Below are 24,501 nucleotides of genomic sequence, written 5' to 3'. Positions count from 1 at the left end.
GTTAGACTTCAGAAGATAGAACTCAGATATTCGAACTCCTAACTCAGACAAAGAAATCAGAGTTAAAATTTCAGAACTCAGAAGTCACAATTCACCACACAGAATTCGTGACTAGGAATTCATAAATGAGACTCAGTTCTCAAAATTCACAAATCAGAATTCAGAAATCCGAATTCAGAGCCCAGGACACAGAATTCGGAACTCAGAACTCAAAATTCAGTACGCAGAATTCAGAACTCACAACTCACAACTCTGAATTCTGATCTCAGAATCCACAACTCTGAATTCAGAATACAGGCTTCAGTTTAGAACTCCGAACTCAGATCTCAGAACTAAGAGTTGAGAATTCATAACTCAGAACTCAGAATTCAGAAATGATGACTCAGAACTCAGAAATCACAACTCAGTATTCAGAACCCAGAATTCATAACCCAGAATTCTCACCTTAGAATTCTGAACTCAGAATTCAAACTCGAATATCAGAACTGGGAAATGAGTATTTGGAACTCAGACTACGGACTTCATAACTTAGAATTCAGAACACAGAACTCAGTTCTCAGCACTCAGAAATCAGAACTCAGAACTCAGAATTCACACCTTAGAATTCGGAACTCAGAATCCTAAGTCAGAATTCAAAACTTGGAAATCAGAATTTGGAACTCATAATACGGAATTCAGAACACAGAACTCAGAATTCAGAACTCAGTTCTCAGAACTCAGAACACAGTGTGGAGTACTCATGATTCAGAACTCAGAATTCACACCTTAGAATTCGGAACTCAGAATTCAGAACACACAATTCAGAACTCAAAACGCAGAAATCAGAACTGTAACTCAGAATTGTGAAATCAGAACTCAGAATTCAGAACGCAATTGAGAACTTTGAAGTCAGAACTCAGAATCAATTACTCAGGGTACGTAACTCAGAATCCACGACTCAGAAATCAGAACTGAGATACAGATCTCAGAATTCAAAATTCAGAATTCAGAAGTCCGAATTCAGAGCCGGAACACAGAATTCGGAACTCAGAACTTAACATTCAGTACTCAGAATTCAGAACTCAGAAATCTCAACTCTGAATTCTGGTCACAGAATTCACAACTCTGAAATCAGAATACAGACTGTAGAATTTAGAACTCCGAACTCAGAGCTAAGAGCTAAGAGTTGAGAATTCATAACTCAGTATTCAGAACTGAGAAATGAGAACTCAGAACTCAGATGTCACAGCTAAGAATTCAGAACTCAGTTATCAGAACTCACTTATCAGAACTCAGAACACAAAATTCCGGACTCAGTAGTCAGAACTAGAAACTGCGAACTCAGAATTTGTAACTCAGAATTCTGAACTCAGAACTCAGAATTCAGAACGCAATTGAAAAATTTGAACTCAGAACTCAGAATACAGTGCTCAAGATTCAGACCTCACAATTCAGAACTCGGCACTCATAAAAACATAATGCACAACAAAATCTCAAATCTCAGAATTCAAAACTCAGAAAATAGAACTAACAACTCAGAATTCAAACTCAGATCTCAGAGTGTAGCACTTTGGATTGAGAATTCATTCCTCAGAACTCAGAACTCAGAATTCAGAATTCAGAGTTCAGAACTCAGCATGACAACTCAGTATTCAGATCTCGCAGTTCAGCACACAGAATTGACAACTTAGAAATCAGAACACACAATACAGTGATCAGTATTCAGAGTTCAGCATGCAGACTCAAACTCACAATTCAGAACTCAGCACTCAGAACTCAGAATGCAGACCTCAGGAACCAGAACTCAGAGTTTACAACCCTGAACTCAGAATTCTCATTTCAGAACTGAAATTCATAACTCAGAACGCAAGACTTAGATGTCAGAACTCAGAAGTCAGAACTCAAAACTCAGAACTCAGAACTCGACAGTTAGACTTCAGAATATAGAACTCAGATATTCGAACGCCTAACTCAGACAAAGAAATCAGAGTTGAAATTTCAGAACTCAGAAGTCACAATTCACCACACAGAATTCGTGACTAGGAATTCATAAATGAGACTCAGTTCTCAAAATTCACAAATCAGAATTCAGAAATCCGAATTCAGAGCCCAGGACACAGAATTCGGAACGCAGAATTCAGAACTCAAAATTCAGTACGCAGAATTCAGAACTCAGAACTCACAACTCTGAATTCTGATCTCAGAATCCACAACTCTGAATTCAGAATACAGGCTTCAGTTTAGAACTCCGAACTCAGATCTCAGAACTAAGAGTTGAGAATTCATAACTCAGAACTCAGAATTCAGAAATGATGACTCAGAACTTGGAATTCAGAACTCAGAAATCACAACTCAGTATTCAGAACCCAGAATTCTCACCTTAGAATTCTGAACTCAGAATTCTGAACTCAGAATTCAAACTCGAATATCAGAACTGGGAAATGGGTATTTGGAACTCAGACTACGGACTTCATAACTTAGAATTCAGAACACAGAACTCAGTTCTCAGCACTCAGAAATCAGAACTCAGAACTCAGAATTCACACCTTAGAATTCGGAACTCAGAATCCTAAGTCAGAATTCAAAACTTGGAAATCAGAATTTGGAACTCAGAATACGGAATTCAGAACACAGAACTCAGAATTCAGAACTCAGTTCTCAGAACTCAGAACACAGTGTGGAGTACTCATGATTCAGAACTCAGAATTCACACCTTAGAATTCGGAACTCAGAATTCAGAACACACAATTCAGAACTCAAAACGCAGAAATCAGAACTGTAACTCAGAATTGTGAAATCAGAACTCAGAATTCAGAACGCAATTGAGAACTTTGAAGTCAGAACTCAGAATCAATTACTCAGGGTACGTAACTCAGAATCCACGACTCAGAAATCAGAACTGAGATACAGATCTCAGAATTCAAAATTAAGAATTCAGAAGTCCGAATTCAGAACCGGAACACAGAATTCAGAACTCAGAACTTAACATTCAGTACTCAGAATTCAGAACTCAGAAATCTCAACTCTGAATTCTGGTCACAGAATTCACAACTCTGAAATCAGAATACAGACTGTAAAATTTAGAAGTCCGAACTCAGAGCTAAGAGCTAAGAGTTGAGAATTCATAACTCAGTATTCAGAACTGAGAAATGAGAACTCAGAACTCAGATGTCACAGCTAAGAATTCAGAACTCAGTTATCAGAACTCACTTATCAGAACTCAGAACACAAAATTCCGGACTCGGTAGTCAGAACTAGAAACTGCGAACTCAGAATTTGTAACTCAGAATTCTGAACTCAGAACTCAGAATTCAGAACGCAATTGAAAAATTTGAACTCAGAACTCAGAATACAGTACTCAAGATTCAGACCTCAAAATTCAGAACTCGGCACTCATAAAAACATAATGCACAACAAAATCTCAAATCTCAGAATTCAAAACTCAGAAAATAGAACTAACAACTCAGAATTCAAACTCAGATCTCAGAGTGTAGCACTTGGGATTGAGAATTCATTCCTCAGAACTCAGAACTCAGAATTCAGAATTCAGAGTTCAGAACTCAGCATGACAACTCAGTATTCAGATCTCGCAGTTCAGCACACAGAATTGACAACTTAGAAATCAGAACACACAATACAGTGATCAGTATTCAGAGTTCAGCATGCAGACTCAAACTCACAATTCAGAACTCAGCACTCAGAACTCAGAATGCAGACCTCAGGAACCAGAACTCAGAGTTTACAACCCTGAACTCAGAATTCTCATTTCAGAACTGAAATTCATAACTCAGAACACAAGACTCAGATGTCAGAACTCAGAAGTCAGAACTCAAAACTCAGAACTCAGAACTCAGAACTCGATAGTTAGACTTCAGAAGATAGAACTCAGATATTCGAACTCCTAACTCAGACAAAGAAATCAGAGTTAAAATTTCAGAACTCAGAAGTCACAATTCACCACACAGAATTCGTGACTAGGAATTCATAAATGAGACTCAGTTCTCAAAATTCACAAATCAGAATTCAGAAATCCGAATTCAGAGCCCAGGACACAGAATTCGGAACTCAGAACTCAAAATTCAGTACGCAGAATTCAGAACTCACAACTCACAACTCTGAATTCTGATCTCAGAATCCACAACTCTGAATTCAGAATACAGGCTTCAGTTTAGAACTCCGAACTCAGATCTCAGAACTAAGAGTTGAGAATTCATAACTCAGAACTCAGAATTCAGAAATGATGACTCAGAACTCAGAAATCACAACTCAGTATTCAGAACCCAGAATTCATAACCCAGAATTCTCACCTTAGAATTCTGAACTCAGAATTCAAACTCGAATATCAGAACTGGGAAATGAGTATTTGGAACTCAGACTACGGACTTCATAACTTAGAATTCAGAACACAGAACTCAGTTCTCAGCACTCAGAAATCAGAACTCAGAACTCAGAATTCACACCTTAGAATTCGGAACTCAGAATCCTAAGTCAGAATTCAAAACTTGGAAATCAGAATTTGGAACTCAGAATACGGAATTCAGAACACAGAACTCAGAATTCAGAACTCAGTTCTCAGAACTCAGAACACAGTGTGGAGTACTCATGATTCAGAACTCAGAATTCACACCTTAGAATTCGGAACTCAGAATTCAGAACACACAATTCAGAACTCAAAACGCAGAAATCAGAACTGTAACTCAGAATTGTGAAATCAGAACTCAGGATTCAGAACGCAATTGAGAACTTTGAAGTCAGAACTCAGAATCAATTACTCAGGGTACGTAACTCAGAATCCACGACTCAGAAATCAGAACTGAGATACAGATCTCAGAATTCAAAATTCAGAATTCAGAAGTCCGAATTCAGAGCCGGAACACAGAATTCGGAACTCAGAACTTAACATTCAGTACTCAGAATTCAGAACTCAGAAATCTCAACTCTGAATTCTGGTCACAGAATTCACAACTCTGAAATCAGAATACAGACTGTAGAATTTAGAACTCCGAACTCAGAGCTAAGAGCTAAGAGTTGAGAATTCATAACTCAGTATTCAGAACTGAGAAATGAGAACTCAGAACTCAGATGTCACAGCTAAGAATTCAGAACTCAGTTATCAGAACTCACTTATCAGAACTCAGAACACAAAATTCCGGACTCAGTAGTCAGAACTAGAAACTGCGAACTCAGAATTTGTAACTCAGAATTCTGAACTCAGAACTCAGAATTCAGAACGCAATTGAAAAATTTGAACTCAGAACTCAGAATACAGTGCTCAAGATTCAGACCTCACAATTCAGAACTCGGCACTCATAAAAACATAATGCACAACAAAATCTCAAATCTCAGAATTCAAAACTCAGAAAATAGAACTAACAACTCAGAATTCAAACTCAGATCTCAGAGTGTAGCACTTGGGATTGAGAATTCATTCCTCAGAACTCAGAACTCAGAATTCAGAATTCAGAGTTCAGAACTCAGCATGACAACTCATTCAGATCTCGCAGTTCAGCACACAGAATTGACAACTTAGAAATCAGAACACACAATACAGTGATCAGTATTCAGAGTTCAGCATGCAGACTCAAACTCACAATTCAGAACTCAGCACTCAGAACTCAGAATGCAGACCTCAGGAACCAGAACTCAGAGTTTACAACCCTGAACTCAGAATTCTCATTTCAGAACTGAAATTCATAACTCAGAACACAAGACTCAGATGTCAGAACTCAGAAGTCAGAACTCAAAACTCAGAACTCAGAACTCGATAGTTAGACTTCAGAATATAGAACTCAGATATTCGAACGCCTAACTCAGACAAAGAAATCAGAGTTGAAATTTCAGAACTCAGAAGTCACAATTCACCACACAGAATTCGTGACTAGGAATTCATAAATGAGACTCAGTTCTCAAAATTCACAAATCAGAATTCAGAAATCCGAATTCAGAGCCCAGGACACAGAATTTGGAACGCAGAATTCAGAACTCAAAATTCAGTACGCAGAATTCAGAACTCAGAACTCACAACTCTGAATTCTGATCTCAGAATCCACAACTCTGAATTCAGAATACAGGCTTCAGTATAGAACTCTGAACTCAGATCTCAGAACTAAGAGTTGAGAATTCATAACTCAGAACTCAGAATTCAGAAATGATGACTCAGAACTTGGAATTCAGAACTCAGAAATCACAACTCAGTATTCATAACCCAGAATTCATAACCCAGAATTCTCACCTTAGAATTCTGAACTCAGAATTCAAACTCGAATATCAGAACTGGGAAATGAGTATTTGGAACTCAGACTACGGACTTCATAACTTAGAATTCAGAACAAAGAACTCAGTTCTCAGCACTCAGAAATCAGAACTCAGAACTCAGAATTCACACCTTAGAATTCGGAACTCAGAATCCTAAGTCAGAATTCAAAACTTGGAAATCAGAATTTGGAACTCAGAATACAGAATTCAGAACACAGAACTCAGAATTCAGAACTCAGTTCTCAGAACTCAGAACACAGTGTGGAGTACTCATGATTCAGAACTCAGAATTCACACCTTAGAATTCAGAACTCAGAATTCAGAACACACAATTCAGAACTCAAAACGCAGAAATCAGAACTGTAACTCAGAATTGTGAAATCAGAACTCAGAATTCAGAACGCAATTGAGAACTTTGAAGTCAGAACTCAGAATCAATTACTCAGGGTACGTAACTCAGAATCCACGACTCAGAAATCAGAACTGAGATACAGATCTCAGAATTCAACATTCAGAATTCAGAAGTCCGAATTCAGAACCGGAACACAGAATTCGGAACTCAGAACTTAACATTCAGTACTCAGAATTCAGAACTCAGAAATCTCAACTCTGAATTCTGGTCACAGAATTCACAACTCTGAAATCAGAATACAGACTGTAGAATTTAGAACTCCGAACTCAGAGCTAAGAGCTAAGAGTTGAGAATTCATAACTCAGTATTCAGAACTGAGAAATGAGAACTCAGAACTCAGATGTCACAGCTAAGAATTCAGAACTCAGTTATCAGAACTCACTTATCAGAACTCAGAACACAAAATTCCGGACTCAGTAGTCAGAACTAGAAACTGCGAACTCAGAATTTGTAACTCAGAATTCTGAACTCAGAACTCAGAATTCAGAACGCAATTGAAAAATTTGAACTCAGAACTCAGAATACAGTGCTCAAGATTCAGACCTCACAATTCAGAACTCGGCACTCATAAAAACATAATGCACAACAAAATCTCAAATCTCAGAATTCAAAACTCAGAAAATAGAACTAACAACTCAGAATTCAAACTCAGATCTCAGAGTGTAGCACTTTGGATTGAGAATTCATTCCTCAGAACTCAGAATTCAGAATTCAGAGTTCAGAACTCAGCATGACAACTCAGTATTCAGATCTCGCAGTTCAGCACACAGAATTGACAACTTAGAAATCAGAACACACAATACAGTGATCAGTATTCAGAGTTCAGCATGCAGACTCAAACTCACAATTCAGAACTCAGCACTCAGAACTCAGAATGCAGACCTCAGGAACCAGAACTCAGAGTTTACAACCCTGAACTCAGAATTCTCATTTCAGAACTGAAATTCATAACTCAGAACGCAAGACTTAGATGTCAGAACTCAGAAGTCAGAACTCAAAACTCAGAACTCAGAACTCGATAGTTAGACTTCAGAATATAGAACTCAGATATTCGAACGCCTAACTCAGACAAAGAAATCAGAGTTGAAATTTCAGAACTCAGAAGTCACAATTCACCACACAGAATTCGTGACTAGGAATTCATAAATGAGACTCAGTTCTCAAAATTCACAAATCAGAATTCAGAAATCCGAATTCAGAGCCCAGGACACAGAATTCGGAACGCAGAATTCAGAACTCAAAATTCAGTACGCAGAATTCAGAACTCAGAACTCACAACTCTGAATTCTGATCTCAGAATCCACAACTCTGAATTCAGAATACAGGCTTCAGTATAGAACTCTGAACTCAGATCTCAGAACTAAGAGTTGAGAATTCATAACTCAGAACTCAGAATTCAGAAATGATGACTCAGAACTTGGAATTCAGAACTCAGAAATCACAACTCAGTATCCAGAACCCAGAATTCATAACCCAGAATTCTCACCTTAGAATTCTGAACTCAGAATTCAAACTCGAATATCAGAACTGGGAAATGAGTATTTGGAACTCAGACTACGGACTTCATAACTTAGAATTCAGAACACAGAACTCAGTTCTCAGCACTCAGAAATCAGAACTCAGAACTCAGAATTCACACCTTAGAATTCGGAACTCAGAATCCTAAGTCAGAATTCAAAACTTGGAAATCAGAATTTGGAACTCAGAATACGGAATTCAGAACACAGAACTCAGAATTCAGAACTCAGTTCTCAGAACTCAGAACACAGTGTGGAGTACTCATGATTCAGAACTCAGAATTCACACCTTAGAATTCGGAACTCAGAATTCAGAACACACAATTCAGAACTCAAAACGCAGAAATCAGAACTGTAACTCAGAATTGTGAAATCAGAACTCAGAATTCAGAACGCAATGGAGAACTTTCAAGTCAGAATTCAGAATCAATTACTCAGGGTACGTAACTCAGAATCCACGACTCAGAAATCAGAACTGAGATACAGATCTCAGAATTCAAAATTCAGAATTCAGAAGTCCGAATTCAGAACCGGAACACAGAATTCGGAACTCAGAACTTAACATTCAGTACTCAGAATTCAGAACTCAGAAATCTCAACTCTGAATTCTGGTCACAGAATTCACAACTCTGAAATCAGAATACAGACTGTAGAATTTAGAACTCCGAACTCAGAGCTAAGAGCTAAGAGTTGAGAATTCATAACTCAGTATTCAGAACTGAGAAATGAGAACTCAGAACTCAGATGTCACAGCTAAGAATTCAGAACTCAGTTATCAGAACTCACTTATCACAACTCAGAACACAAAATTCCGGACTCAGTAGTCAGAACTAGAAACTGCGGACTCAGAATTTGTAACTCAGAATTCTGAACTCAGAGCTCAGAATTCAGAACGCAATTGAAAAATTTGAACTCAGAACTCAGAATACAGTACTCAAGATTCAGACCTCAAAATTCAGAACTCGGCACTCATAAAAACATAATGCACAACAAAATCTCAAATCTCAGAATTCAAAACTCAGAAAATAGAACTAACAACTCAGAATTCAAACTCAGATCTCAGAGTGTAGCACTTGGGATTGAGAATTCATTCCTCAGAACTCAGAACTCAGAATTCAGAATTCAGAGTTCAGAACTCAGCATGACAACTCAGTATTCAGATCTCGCAGTTCAGCACACAGAATTGACAACTTAGAAATCAGAACACACAATACAGTGATCAGTATTCAGAGTTCAGCATGCAGACTCAAACTCACAATTCAGAACTCAGCACTCAGAACTCAGAATGCAGACCTCAGGAACCAGAACTCAGAGTTTACAACCCTGAACTCAGAATTCTCATTTCAGAACTGAAATTCATAACTCAGAACACAAGACTCAGATGTCAGAACTCAGAAGTCAGAACTCAAAACTCAGAACTCAGAACTCAGAACTCGATAGTTAGACTTCAGAATATAGAACTCAGATATTCGGACTCTTAACTCAGACAAAGAACTCAGAGTTGAAACTTCAGAACTCAGAAGTCACAATTCACCACACAGAATTCATGACTAGGAATTCATAAATAAGACTCAGTTCTCAAAATTCACAAATCAGAATTCAGAAATCCGAATTCAGAGCCCAGGACACAGAATTCGGAACACAGAATTCAGAACTCCAAATTCAGTACGCAGAATTCAGAACTCAGAACTCACAACTCTGAATTCTGATCTCAGAATCCACAACTCTGAATTCAGAATACAGGCTTCAGTTTAGAACTCTGAACTCAGATCTCAGAACTAAGAGTTGAGAATTCATAACTCAGAACTCAGAATTCAGAAATGATGACTCAGAACTCAGAAATCACAACTCAGTATTCAGAACCCAGAATTCATAACCCAGAATTCTCACCTTAGAATTCTGAACTCAGAATTCAAACTCGAATATCAGAACTGGGAAATGAGTATTTGGAACTCAGACTACGGACTTCATAACTTAGAATTCAGAACAAAGAACTCAGTTCTCAGCACTCAGAAATCAGAACTCAGAACTCAGAATTCACACCTTAGAATTCGGAACTCAGAATCCTAAGTCAGAATTCAAAACTTGGAAATCAGAATTTGGAACTCAGAATACAGAATTCAGAACACAGAACTCAGAATTCAGAACTCAGTTCTCAGAACTCAGAACACAGTGTGGAGTACTCATGATTCAGAACTCAGAATTCACACCTTAGAATTCAGAACTCAGAATTCAGAACACACAATTCAGAACTCAAAACGCAGAAATCAGAACTGTAACTCAGAATTGTGAAATCAGAACTCAGAATTCAGAACGCAATTGAGAACTTTGAAGTCAGAACTCAGAATCAATTACTCAGGGTACGTAACTCAGAATCCACGACTCAGAAATCAGAACTGCGATACAGATCTCAGAATTCAACATTCAGAATTCAGAAGTCCGAATTCAGAACCGGAACACAGAATTCGGAACTCAGAACTTAACATTCAGTACTCAGAATTCAGAACTCAGAAATCTCAACTCTGAATTCTGGTCACAGAATTCACAACTCTGAAATCAGAATACAGACTGTAGAATTTAGAACTCCGAACTCAGAGCTAAGAGCTAAGAGTTGAGAATTCATAACTCAGTATTCAGAACTGAGAAATGAGAACTCAGAACTCAGATGTCACAGCTAAGAATTCAGAACTCAGTTATCAGAACTCACTTATCAGAACTCAGAACACAAAATTCCGGACTCAGTAGTCAGAACTAGAAACTGCGAACTCAGAATTTGTAACTCAGAATTCTGAACTCAGAACTCAGAATTCAGAACGCAATTGAAAAATTTGAACTCAGAACTCAGAATACAGTGCTCAAGATTCAGACCTCACAATTCAGAACTCGGCACTCATAAAAACATAATGCACAACAAAATCTCAAATCTCAGAATTCAAAACTCAGAAAATAGAACTAACAACTCAGAATTCAAACTCAGATCTCAGAGTGTAGCACTTTGGATTGAGAATTCATTCCTCAGAACTCAGAATTCAGAATTCAGAGTTCAGAACTCAGCATGACAACTCAGTATTCAGATCTCGCAGTTCAGCACACAGAATTGACAACTTAGAAATCAGAACACACAATACAGTGATCAGTATTCAGAGTTCAGCATGCAGACTCAAACTCACAATTCAGAACTCAGCACTCAGAACTCAGAATGCAGACCTCAGGAACCAGAACTCAGAGTTTACAACCCTGAACTCAGAATTCTCATTTCAGAACTGAAATTCATAACTCAGAACACAAGACTCAGATGTCAGAACTCAGAAGTCAGAACTCAAAACTCAGAACTCAGAACTCAGAACTCGATAGTTAGACTTCAGAATATAGAACTCAGATATTCGGACTCTTAACTCAGACAAAGAACTCAGAGTTGAAACTTCAGAACTCAGAAGTCACAATTCACCACACAGAATTCATGACTAGGAATTCATAAATAAGACTCAGTTCTCAAAATTCACAAATCAGAATTCAGAAATCCGAATTCAGAGCCCAGGACACAGAATTCGGAACACAGAATTCAGAACTCCAAATTCAGTACGCAGAATTCAGAACTCAGAACTCACAACTCTGAATTCTGATCTCAGAATCCACAACTCTGAATTCAGAATACAGGCTTCAGTTTAGAACTCTGAACTCAGATCTCAGAACTAAGAGTTGAGAATTCATAACTCAGAACTCAGAATTCAGAAATGATGACTCAGAACTCAGAAATCACAACTCAGTATTCAGAACCCAGAATTCATAACCCAGAATTCTCACCTTAGAATTCTGAACTCAGAATTCAAACTCGAATATCAGAACTGGGAAATGAGTATTTGGAACTCAGACTACGGACTTCATAACTTAGAATTCAGAACAAAGAACTCAGTTCTCAGCACTCAGAAATCAGAACTCAGAACTCAGAATTCACACCTTAGAATTCGGAACTCAGAATCCTAAGTCAGAATTCAAAACTTGGAAATCAGAATTTGGAACTCAGAATACAGAATTCAGAACACAGAACTCAGAATTCAGAACTCAGTTCTCAGAACTCAGAACACAGTGTGGAGTACTCATGATTCAGAACTCAGAATTCACACCTTAGAATTCAGAACTCAGAATTCAGAACACACAATTCAGAACTCAAAACGCAGAAATCAGAACTGTAACTCAGAATTGTGAAATCAGAACTCAGAATTCAGAACGCAATTGAGAACTTTGAAGTCAGAACTCAGAATCAATTACTCAGGGTACGTAACTCAGAATCCACGACTCAGAAATCAGAACTGCGATACAGATCTCAGAATTCAACATTCAGAATTCAGAAGTCCGAATTCAGAACCGGAACACAGAATTCGGAACTCAGAACTTAACATTCAGTACTCAGAATTCAGAACTCAGAAATCTCAACTCTGAATTCTGGTCACAGAATTCACAACTCTGAAATCAGAATACAGACTGTAGAATTTAGAACTCCGAACTCAGAGCTAAGAGCTAAGAGTTGAGAATTCATAACTCAGTATTCAGAACTGAGAAATGAGAACTCAGAACTCAGATGTCACAGCTAAGAATTCAGAACTCAGTTATCAGAACTCACTTATCAGAACTCAGAACACAAAATTCCGGACTCAGTAGTCAGAACTAGAAACTGCGAACTCAGAATTTGTAACTCAGAATTCTGAACTCAGAACTCAGAATTCAGAACGCAATTGAAAAATTTGAACTCAGAACTCAGAATACAGTGCTCAAGATTCAGACCTCACAATTCAGAACTCGGCACTCATAAAAACATAATGCACAACAAAATCTCAAATCTCAGAATTCAAAACTCAGAAAATAGAACTAACAACTCAGAATTCAAACTCAGATCTCAGAGTGTAGCACTTTGGATTGAGAATTCATTCCTCAGAACTCAGAATTCAGAATTCAGAGTTCAGAACTCAGCATGACAACTCAGTATTCAGATCTCGCAGTTCAGCACACAGAATTGACAACTTAGAAATCAGAACACACAATACAGTGATCAGTATTCAGAGTTCAGCATGCAGACTCAAACTCACAATTCAGAACTCAGCACTCAGAACTCAGAATGCAGACCTCAGGAACCAGAACTCAGAGTTTACAACCCTGAACTCAGAATTCTCATTTCAGAACTGAAATTCATAACTCAGAACGCAAGACTTAGATGTCAGAACTCAGAAGTCAGAACTCAAAACTCAGAACTCAGAACTCGATAGTTAGACTTCAGAATATAGAACTCAGATATTCGAACGCCTAACTCAGACAAAGAAATCAGAGTTGAAATTTCAGAACTCAGAAGTCACAATTCACCACACAGAATTCGTGACTAGGAATTCATAAATGAGACTCAGTTCTCAAAATTCACAAATCAGAATTCAGAAATCCGAATTCAGAGCCCAGGACACAGAATTCGGAACGCAGAATTCAGAACTCCAAATTCAGTACGCAGAATTCAGAACTCACAACTCACAACTCTGAATTCTGATCTCAGAATCCACAACTCTGAATTCAGAATACAGGCTTCAGTTTAGAACTCTGAACTCAGATCTCAGAACTAAGAGTTGAGAATTCATAACTCAGAACTCAGAATTCAGAAATGATGACTCAGAACTTGGAATTCAGAACTCAGAAATCACAACTCAGTATTCAGAACCCAGAATTCATAACCCAGAATTCTCACCTTAGAATTCTGAACTCAGAATTCAAACTCGAATATCAGAACTGGGAAATGAGTATTTGGAACTCAGACTACGGACTTCATAACTTAGAATTCAGAACAAAGAACTCAGTTCTCAGCACTCAGAAATCAGAACTCAGAACTCAGAATTCACACCTTAGAATTCGGAACTCAGAATCCTAAGTCAGAATTCAAAACTTGGAAATCAGAATTTGGAACTCAGAATACAGAATTCAGAACACAGAACTCAGAATTCAGAACTCAGTTCTCAGAACTCAGAACACAGTGTGGAGTACTCATGATTCAGAACTCAGAATTCACACCTTAGAATTCAGAACTCAGAATTCAGAACACACAATTCAGAACTCAAAACGCAGAAATCAGAACTGTAACTCAGAATTGTGAAATCAGAACTCAGAATTCAGAACGCAATTGAGAACTTTGAAGTCAGAACTCAGAATCAATTACTCAGGGTACGTAACTCAGAATCCACGACTCAGAAATCAGAACTGCGATACAGATCTCAGAATTCAACATTCAGAATTCAGAAGTCCGAATTCAGAACCGGAACACAGAATTCGGAACTCAGAACTTAACATTCAGTACTCAGAATTCAGAACTCAGAAATCTCAACTCTGAATTCTGGTCACAGAATTCACAACTCTGAAATCAGAATACAGACTGTAGAATTTAGAACTCCGAACTCAGAGCTAAGAGCTAAGAGTTGAGAATTCATAACTCAGTATTCAGAACTGAGAAATGAGAACTCAGAACTCAGATGTCACAGCTAAGAATTCAGAACTCAGTTATCAGAACTCACTTATCAGAACTCAGAACACAAAATTCCGGACTCAGTAGTCAGAACTAGAAACTGCGAACTCAGAATTTGTAACTCAGAATTCTGAACTCAGAACTCAGAATTCAGAACGCAATTGAAAAATTTGAACTCAGAACTCAGAATACAGTGCTCAAGATTCAGACCTCACAATTCAGAACTCGGCACTCATAAAAACATAATGCACAACAAAATCTCAAATCTCAGAATTCAAAACTCAGAAAATAGAACTAACAACTCAGAATTCAAACTCAGATCTCAGAGTGTAGCACTTTGGATTGAGAATTCATTCCTCAGAACTCAGAATTCAGAATTCAGAGTTCAGAACTCAGCATGACAACTCAGTATTCAGATCTCGCAGTTCAGCACACAGAATTGACAACTTAGAAATCAGAACACACAATACAGTGATCAGTATTCAGAGTTCAGCATGCAGACTCAAACTCACAATTCAGAACTCAGCACTCAGAACTCAGAATGCAGACCTCAGGAACCAGAACTCAGAGTTTACAACCCTGAACTCAGAATTCTCATTTCAGAACTGAAATTCATAACTCAGAACGCAAGACTTAGATGTCAGAACTCAGAAGTCAGAACTCAAAACTCAGAACTCAGAACTCGATAGTTAGACTTCAGAATATAGAACTCAGATATTCGAACGCCTAACTCAGACAAAGAAATCAGAGTTGAAATTTCAGAACTCAGAAGTCACAATTCACCACACAGAATTCGTGACTAGGAATTCATAAATGAGACTCAGTTCTCAAAATTCACAAATCAGAATTCAGAAATCCGAATTCAGAGCCCAGGACACAGAATTCGGAACGCAGAATTCAGAACTCCAAATTCAGTACGCAGAATTCAGAACTCACAACTCACAACTCTGAATTCTGATCTCAGAATCCACAACTCTGAATTCAGAATACAGGCTTCAGTTTAGAACTCTGAACTCAGATCTCAGAACTAAGAGTTGAGAATTCATAACTCAGAACTCAGAATTCAGAAATGATGACTCAGAACTTGGAATTCAGAACTCAGAAATCACAACTCAGTATTCAGAACCCAGAATTCATAACCCAGAATTCTCACCTTAGAATTCTGAACTCAGAATTCAAACTCGAATATCAGAACTGGGAAATGAGTATTTGGAACTCAGACTACGGACTTCATAACTTAGAATTCAGAACAAAGAACTCAGTTCTCAGCACTCAGAAATCAGAACTCAGAACTCAGAATTCACACCTTAGAATTCGGAACTCAGAATCCTAAGTCAGAATTCAAAACTTGGAAATCAGAATTTGGAACTCAGAATACAGAATTCAGAACACAGAACTCAGAATTCAGAACTCAGTTCTCAGAACTCAGAACACAGTGTGGAGTACTCATGATTCAGAACTCAGAATTCACACCTTAGAATTCAGAACTCAGAATTCAGAACACACAATTCAGAACTCAAAACGCAGAAATCAGAACTGTAACTCAGAATTGTGAAATCAGAACTCAGAATTCAGAACGCAATTGAGAACTTTGAAGTCAGAACTCAGAATCAATTACTCAGGGTACGTAACTCAGAATCCACGACTCAGAAATCAGAACTGCGATACAGATCTCAGAATTCAACATTCAGAATTCAGAAGTCCGAATTCAGAACCGGAACACAGAATTCGGAACTCAGAACTTAACATTCAGTACTCAGAATTCAGAACTCAGAAATCTCAACTCTGAATTCTGGTCACAGAATTCACAACTCTGAAATCAGAATACAGACTGTAGAATTTAGAACTCCGAACTCAGAGCTAAGAGCTAAGAGTTGAGAATTCATAACTCAGTATTCAGAACTGAGAAATGAGAACTCAGAACTCAGATGTCACAGCTAAGAATTCAGAACTCAGTTATCAGAACTCACTTATCAGAACTCAGAACACAAAATTCCGGACTCAGTAGTCAGAACTAGAAACTGCGAACTCAGAATTTGTAACTCAGAATTCTGAACTCAGAACTCAGAATTCAGAACGCAATTGAAAAATTTGAACTCAGAACTCAGAATACAGTGCTCAAGATTCAGACCTCACAATTCAGAACTCGGCACTCATAAAAACATAATGCACAACAAAATCTCAAATCTCAGAATTCAAAACTCAGAAAATAGAACTAACAACTCAGAATTCAAACTCAGATCTCAGAGTGTAGCACTTTGGATTGAGAATTCATTCCTCAGAACTCAGAATTCAGAATTCAGAGTTCAGAACTCAGCATGACAACTCAGTATTCAGATCTCGCAGTTCAGCACACAGAATTGACAACTTAGAAATCAGAACACACAATACAGTGATCAGTATTCAGAGTTCAGCATGCAGACTCAAACTCACAATTCAGAACTCAGCACTCAGAACTCAGAATGCAGACCTCAGGAACCAGAACTCAGAGTTTACAACCCTGAACTCAGAATTCTCATTTCAGAACTGAAATTCATAACTCAGAACGCAAGACTTAGATGTCAGAACTCAGAAGTCAGAACTCAAAACTCAGAACTCAGAACTCGATAGTTAGACTTCAGAATATAGAACTCAGATATTCGAACGCCTAACTCAGACAAAGAAATCAGAGTTGAAATTTCAGAACTCAGAAGTCACAATTCACCACACAGAATTCGTGACTAGGAATTCATAAATGAGACTCAGTTCTCAAAATTCACAAATCAGAATTCAGAAATCCGAATTCAGAGCCCAGGACACAGAATTCGGAACGCAGAATTCAGAACTCCAAATTCAGTACGCAGAATTCAGAACTCAGAACTCACAACTCTGAATTCTGATCTCAGAATCCACAACTCTGAATTCAGAATACAGGCTTCAGTTTAGAACTCTGAACTCAGATCTCAGAACTAAGAGTTGAGAATTCATAACTCAGAACTCAGAATTCAGAAATGATGACTCAGAACTTGGAATTCAGAACTCAGAAATCACAACTCAGTATTCAGAACCCAGAATTCATAACCCAGAATTCTCACCTTAGAATTCTGAACTCAGAATTCAAACTCGAATATCAGAACTGGGAAATGAGTATTTGGAACTCAGACTACGGACTTCATAACTTAGAATTCAGAACACAGAACTCAGTTCTCAGCACTCAGAACTCAGAACTCAGAACTCAGAATTCACACCTTAGAATTCGGAACTCAGAATCCTAAGTCAGAATTCAAAACTTGGAAATCAGAATTTGGAACTCAGAATACGGAATTCAGAACACAGAACTCAGAATTCAGAACTCAGTTCTCAGAACTCAGAACACAGTGTGGAGTACTCATGATTCAGAACTCAGAATTCACACCTTAGAATTCGGAACTCAGAATTCAGAACACACAATTCAGAACTCAAACCGCAGAAATCAGAACTGTAACTCAGAATTGTGAAATCAGAACTCAGAATTCAGAACGCAATGGAGAACTTTGAAGTCAGAACTCAGAATCAATTACTCAGGGTACGTAACTCAGAATCCACGACTCAGAAATCAGAACTGAGATACAGATCTCAGAATTCAAAATTCAGAATTCAGAAGTCCGAATTCAGAGCCGGAACACAGAATTCGGAACTCAGAACTTAACATTCAGTACTCAGAATTCAGAACTCAGAAATCTCAACTCTGAATTCTGGTCACAGAATTCACAACTCTGAAATCAGAATACAGACTGTAGAATTTAGAACTCCGAACTCAGAGCTAAGAGCTAAGAGTTGAGAATTCATAACTCAGTATTCAGAACTGAGAAATGAGAACTCAGAACTCAGATGTCACAGCTAAGAATTCAGAACTCAGTTATCAGAACTCACTTATCAGAACTCAGAACACAAAATTCCGGACTCAGTAGTCAGAACTAGAAACTGCGAACTCAGAATTTGTAACTCAGAATTCTGAACTCAGAACTCAGAATTCAGAACGCAATTGAAAAATTTGAACTCAGAACTCAGAATACAGTGCTCAAGATTCAGACCTCACAATTCAGAACTCGGCACTCATAAAAACATAATGCACAACAAAATCTCAAATCTCAGAATTCAAAACTCAGAAAATAGAACTAACAACTCAGAATTCAAACTCAGATCTCAGAGTGTAGCACTTTGGATTGAGAATTCATTCCTCAGAACTCAGAACTCAGAATTCAGAATTCAGAGTTCAGAACTCAGCATGACAACTCAGTATTCAGATCTCGCAGTTCAGCACACAGAATTGACAACTTAGAAATCAGAACACACAATACAGTGATCAGTATTCAGAGTTCAGCATGCAGACTCAAACTCACAATTCAGAACTCAGCACTCAGAACTCAGAATGCAGACCTCAGGAACCAGAACTCAGAGTTTACAACCCTGAACTCAGAATTCTCATTTCAGAACTGAAATTCATAACTCAGAACGCAAGACTTAGATGTCAGAACTCAGAAGTCAGAACTCAAAACTCAGAACTCAGAACTCGATAGTTAGACTTCAGAATATAGAACTCAGATATTCGGACTCTTAACTCAGACAAAGAACTCAGAGTTGAAACTTCAGAACTCAGAAGTCACAATTCACCACACAGAATTCATGACTAGGAATTCATAAATGAGACTCAGTTCTCAAAATTCACAAATCAGAATTCAGAAATCCGAATTCAGAGCCCAGGACACAGAATTCGGAACACAGAATTCAGAACTCCAAATTCAGTACGCAGAATTCAGAACTCAGAACTCACAACTCTGAATTCTGATCTCAGAATCCACAACTCTGAATTCAGAATACAGGCTTCAGTTTAGAACTCTGAACTCAGATCTCAGAACTAAGAGTTGAGAATTCATAACTCAGAACTCAGAATTCAGAAACGATGACTCAGAACTCAGAAATCACAACTCAGTATTCATAACCCAGAATTCATAACCCAGAATTCTCACCTTAGAATTCTGAACTCAGAATTCAAACTCGAATATCAGAACTGGGAAATGAGTATTTGGAACTCAGACTACGGACTTCATAACTTAGAATTCAGAACAAAGAACTCAGTTCTCAGCACTCAGAAATCAGAACTCAGAACTCAGAATTCACACCTTAGAATTCGGAACTCAGAATCCTAAGTCAGAATTCAAAACTTGGAAATCAGAATTTGGAACTCAGAATACAGAATTCAGAACACTGAACTCAGAATTCAGAACTCAGTTCTCAGAACTCAGAACACAGTGTGGAGTACTCATGATTCAGAACTCAGAATTCACACCTTAGAATTCGGAACTCAGAATTCAGAACACACAATTCAGAACTCAAAACGCAGAAATCAGAACTGTAACTCAGAATTGTGAAATCAGAACTCAGAATTCAGAACGCAATTGAGAACTTTGAAGTCAGAACTCAGAATCAATTACTCAGGGTACGTAACTCAGAATCCACGACTCAGAAATCAGAACTGAGATACAGATCTCAGAATTCAAAATTCAGAATTCAGAAGTCCGAATTCAGAACCGGAACACAGAATTCGGAACTCAGAACTTAACATTCAGTACTCAGAATTCAGAACTCAGAAATCTCAACTCTGAATTCTGGTCACAGAATTCACAACTCTGAAATCAGAATACAGACTGTAGAATTTAGAACTCCGAACTCAGAGCTAAGAGCTAAGAGTTGAGAATTCATAACTCAGTATTCAGAACTGAGAAATGAGAACTCAGAACTCAGATGTCACAGCTAAGAATTCAGAACTCAGTTATCAGAACTCACTTATCAGAACTCAGAACACAAAATTCCGGACTCAGTAGTCAGAACTAGAAACTGCGAACTCAGAATTTGTAACTCAGAATTCTGAACTCAGAACTCAGAATTCAGAACGCAATTGAAAAATTTGAACTCAGAACTCAGAATACAGTGCTCAAGATTCAGACCTCACAATTCAGAACTCGGCACTCATAAAAACATAATGCACAACAAAATCTCAAATCTCAGAATTCAAAACTCAGAAAATAGAACTAACAACTCAGAATTCAAACTCAGATCTCAGAGTGTAGCACTTGGGATTGAGAATTCATTCCTCAGAACTCAGAACTCAGAATTCAGAATTCAGAGTTCAGAACTCAGCATGACAACTCAGTATTCAGATCTCGCAGTTCAGCACACAGAATTGACAACTTAGAAATCAGAACACACAATACAGTGATCAGTATTCAGAGTTCAGCATGCAGACTCAAACTCACAATTCAGAACTCAGCACTCAGAACTCAGAATGCAGACCTCAGGAACCAGAACTCAGAGTTTACAACCCTGAACTCAGAATTCTCATTTCAGAACTGAAATTCATAACTCAGAACGCAAGACTTAGATGTCAGAACTCAGAAGTCAGAACTCAAAACTCAGAACTCAGAACTCGATAGTTAGACTTCAGAATATAGAACTCAGATATTCGGACTCTTAACTCAGACAAAGAACTCAGAGTTGAAACTTCAGAACTCAGAAGTCACAATTCACCACACAGAATTCATGACTAGGAATTCATAAATGAGACTCAGTTCTCAAAATTCACAAATCAGAATTCAGAAATCCGAATTCAGAGCCCAGGACACAGAATTCGGAACACAGAATTCAGAACTCCAAATTCAGTACGCAGAATTCAGAACTCACAACTCACAACTCTGAATTCTGATCTCAGAATCCACAACTCTGAATTCAGAATACAGGCTTCAGTTTAGAACTCTGAACTCAGATCTCAGAACTAAGAGTTGAGAATTCATAACTCAGAACTCAGAATTCAGAAATGATGACTCAGAACTCAGAAATCACAACTCAGTATTCAGAACCCAGAATTCATAACCCAGAATTCTCACCTTAGAATTCTGAACTCAGAATTCAAACTCGAATATCAGAACTGGGAAATGAGTATTTGGAACTCAGACTACGGACTTCATAACTTAGAATTCAGAACAAAGAACTCAGTTCTCAGCACTCAGAAATCAGAACTCAGAACTCAGAATTCACACCTTAGAATTCGGAACTCAGAATCCTAAGTCAGAATTCAAAACTTGGAAATCAGAATTTGGAACTCAGAATACAGAATTCAGAACACAGAACTCAGAATTCAGAACTCAGTTCTCAGAACTCAGAACACAGTGTGGAGTACTCATGATTCAGAACTCAGAATTCACACCTTAGAATTCAGAACTCAGAATTCAGAACACACAATTCAGAACTCAAAACGCAGAAATCAGAACTGTAACTCAGAATTGTGAAATCAGAACTCAGAATTCAGAACGCAATTGAGAACTTTGAAGTCAGAACTCAGAATCAATTACTCAGGGTACGTAACTCAGAATCCACGACTCAGAAATCAGAACTGCGATACAGATCTCAGAATTCAAAATTCAGAATTCAGAAGTCCGAATTCAGAACCGGAACACAGAATTCGGAACTCAGAACTTAACATTCAGTACTCAGAATTCAGAACTCAGAAATCTCAACTCTGAATTCTGGTCACAGAATTCACAACTCTGAAATCAGAATACAGACTGTAGAATTTAGAACTCCGAACTCAGAGCTAAGAGCTAAGAGTTGAGAATTCATAACTCAGTATTCAGAACTGAGAAATGAGAACTCAGAACTCAGATGTCACAGCTAAGAATTCAGAACTCAGTTATCAGAACTCACTTATCAGAACTCAGAACACAAAATTCCGGACTCAGTAGTCAGAACTAGAAACTGCGAACTCAGAATTTGTAACTCAGAATTCTGAACTCAGAACTCAGAATTCAGAACGCAATTGAAAAATTTGAACTCAGAACTCAGAATACAGTGCTCAAGATTCAGACCTCACAATTCAGAACTCGGCACTCATAAAAACATAATGCACAACAAAATCTCAAATCTCAGAATTCAAAACTCAGAAAATAGAACTAACAACTCAGAATTCAAACTCAGATCTCAGAGTGTAGCACTTTGGATTGAGAATTCATTCCTCAGAACTCAGAATTCAGAATTCAGAGTTCAGAACTCAGCATGACAACTCAGTATTCAGATCTCGCAGTTCAGCACACAGAATTGACAACTTAGAAATCAGAACACACAATACAGTGATCAGTATTCAGAGTTCAGCATGCAGACTCAAACTCACAATTCAGAACTCAGCACTCAGAACTCAGAATGCAGACCTCAGGAACCAGAACTCAGAGTTTACAACCCTGAACTCAGAATTCTCATTTCAGAACTGAAATTCATAACTCAGAACGCAAGACTTAGATGTCAGAACTCAGAAGTCAGAACTCAAAACTCAGAACTCAGAACTCGATAGTTAGACTTCAGAATATAGAACTCAGATATTCGAACGCCTAACTCAGACAAAGAAATCAGAGTTGAAATTTCAGAACTCAGAAGTCACAATTCACCACACAGAATTCGTGACTAGGAATTCATAAATGAGACTCAGTTCTCAAAATTCACAAATCAGAATTCAGAAATCCGAATTCAGAGCCCAGGACACAGAATTCGGAACGCAGAATTCAGAACTCCAAATTCAGTACGCAGAATTCAGAACTCACAACTCACAACTCTGAATTCTGATCTCAGAATCCACAACTCTGAATTCAGAATACAGGCTTCAGTTTAGAACTCTGAACTCAGATCTCAGAACTAAGAGTTGAGAATTCATAACTCAGAACTCAGAATTCAGAAATGATGACTCAGAACTTGGAATTCAGAACTCAGAAATCACAACTCAGTATTCAGAACCCAGAATTCATAACCCAGAATTCTCACCTTAGAATTCTGAACTCAGAATTCAAACTCGAATATCAGAACTGGGAAATGAGTATTTGGAACTCAGACTACGGACTTCATAACTTAGAATTCAGAACACAGAACTCAGTTCTCAGCACTCAGAACTCAGAACTCAGAACTCAGAATTCACACCTTAGAATTCGGAACTCAGAATCCTAAGTCAGAATTCAAAACTTGGAAATCAGAATTTGGAACTCAGAATACAGAATTCAGAACACAGAACTCAGAATTCAGAACTCAGTTCTCAGAACTCAGAACACAGTGTGGAGTACTCATGATTCAGAACTCAGAATTCACACCTTAGAATTCGGAACTCAGAATTCAGAACACACAATTCAGAACTCAAACCGCAGAAATCAGAACTGTAACTCAGAATTGTGAAATCAGAACTCAGAATTCAGAACGCAATGGAGAACTTTGAAGTCAGAACTCAGAATCAATTACTCAGGGTACGTAACTCAGAATCCACGACTCAGAAATCAGAACTGAGATACAGATCTCAGAATTCAAAATTCAGAATTCAGAAGTCCGAATTCAGAGCCGGAACACAGAATTCGGAACTCAGAACTTAACATTCAGTACTCAGAATTCAGAACTCAGAAATCTCAACTCTGAATTCTGGTCACAGAATTCACAACTCTGAAATCAGAATACAGACTGTAGAATTTAGAACTCCGAACTCAGAGCTAAGAGCTAAGAGTTGAGAATTCATAACTCAGTATTCAGAACTGAGAAATGAGAACTCAGAACTCAGATGTCACAGCTAAGAATTCAGAACTCAGTTATCAGAACTCACTTATCAGAACTCAGAACACAAAATTCCGGACTCAGTAGTCAGAACTAGAAACTGCGAACTCAGAATTTGTAACTCAGAATTCTGAACTCAGAACTCAGAATTCAGAACGCAATTGAAAAATTTGAACTCAGAACTCAGAATACAGTGCTCAAGATTCAGACCTCACAATTCAGAACTCGGCACTCATAAAAACATAATGCACAAC

Source organism: Ochotona princeps, chromosome Y (assembly GCF_030435755.1).
Source record: "Ochotona princeps isolate mOchPri1 chromosome Y, mOchPri1.hap1, whole genome shotgun sequence".
NCBI classification, from domain to species: domain Eukaryota; kingdom Metazoa; phylum Chordata; class Mammalia; order Lagomorpha; family Ochotonidae; genus Ochotona; species Ochotona princeps.
This window is presented reverse-complemented; position numbering follows the sequence as displayed.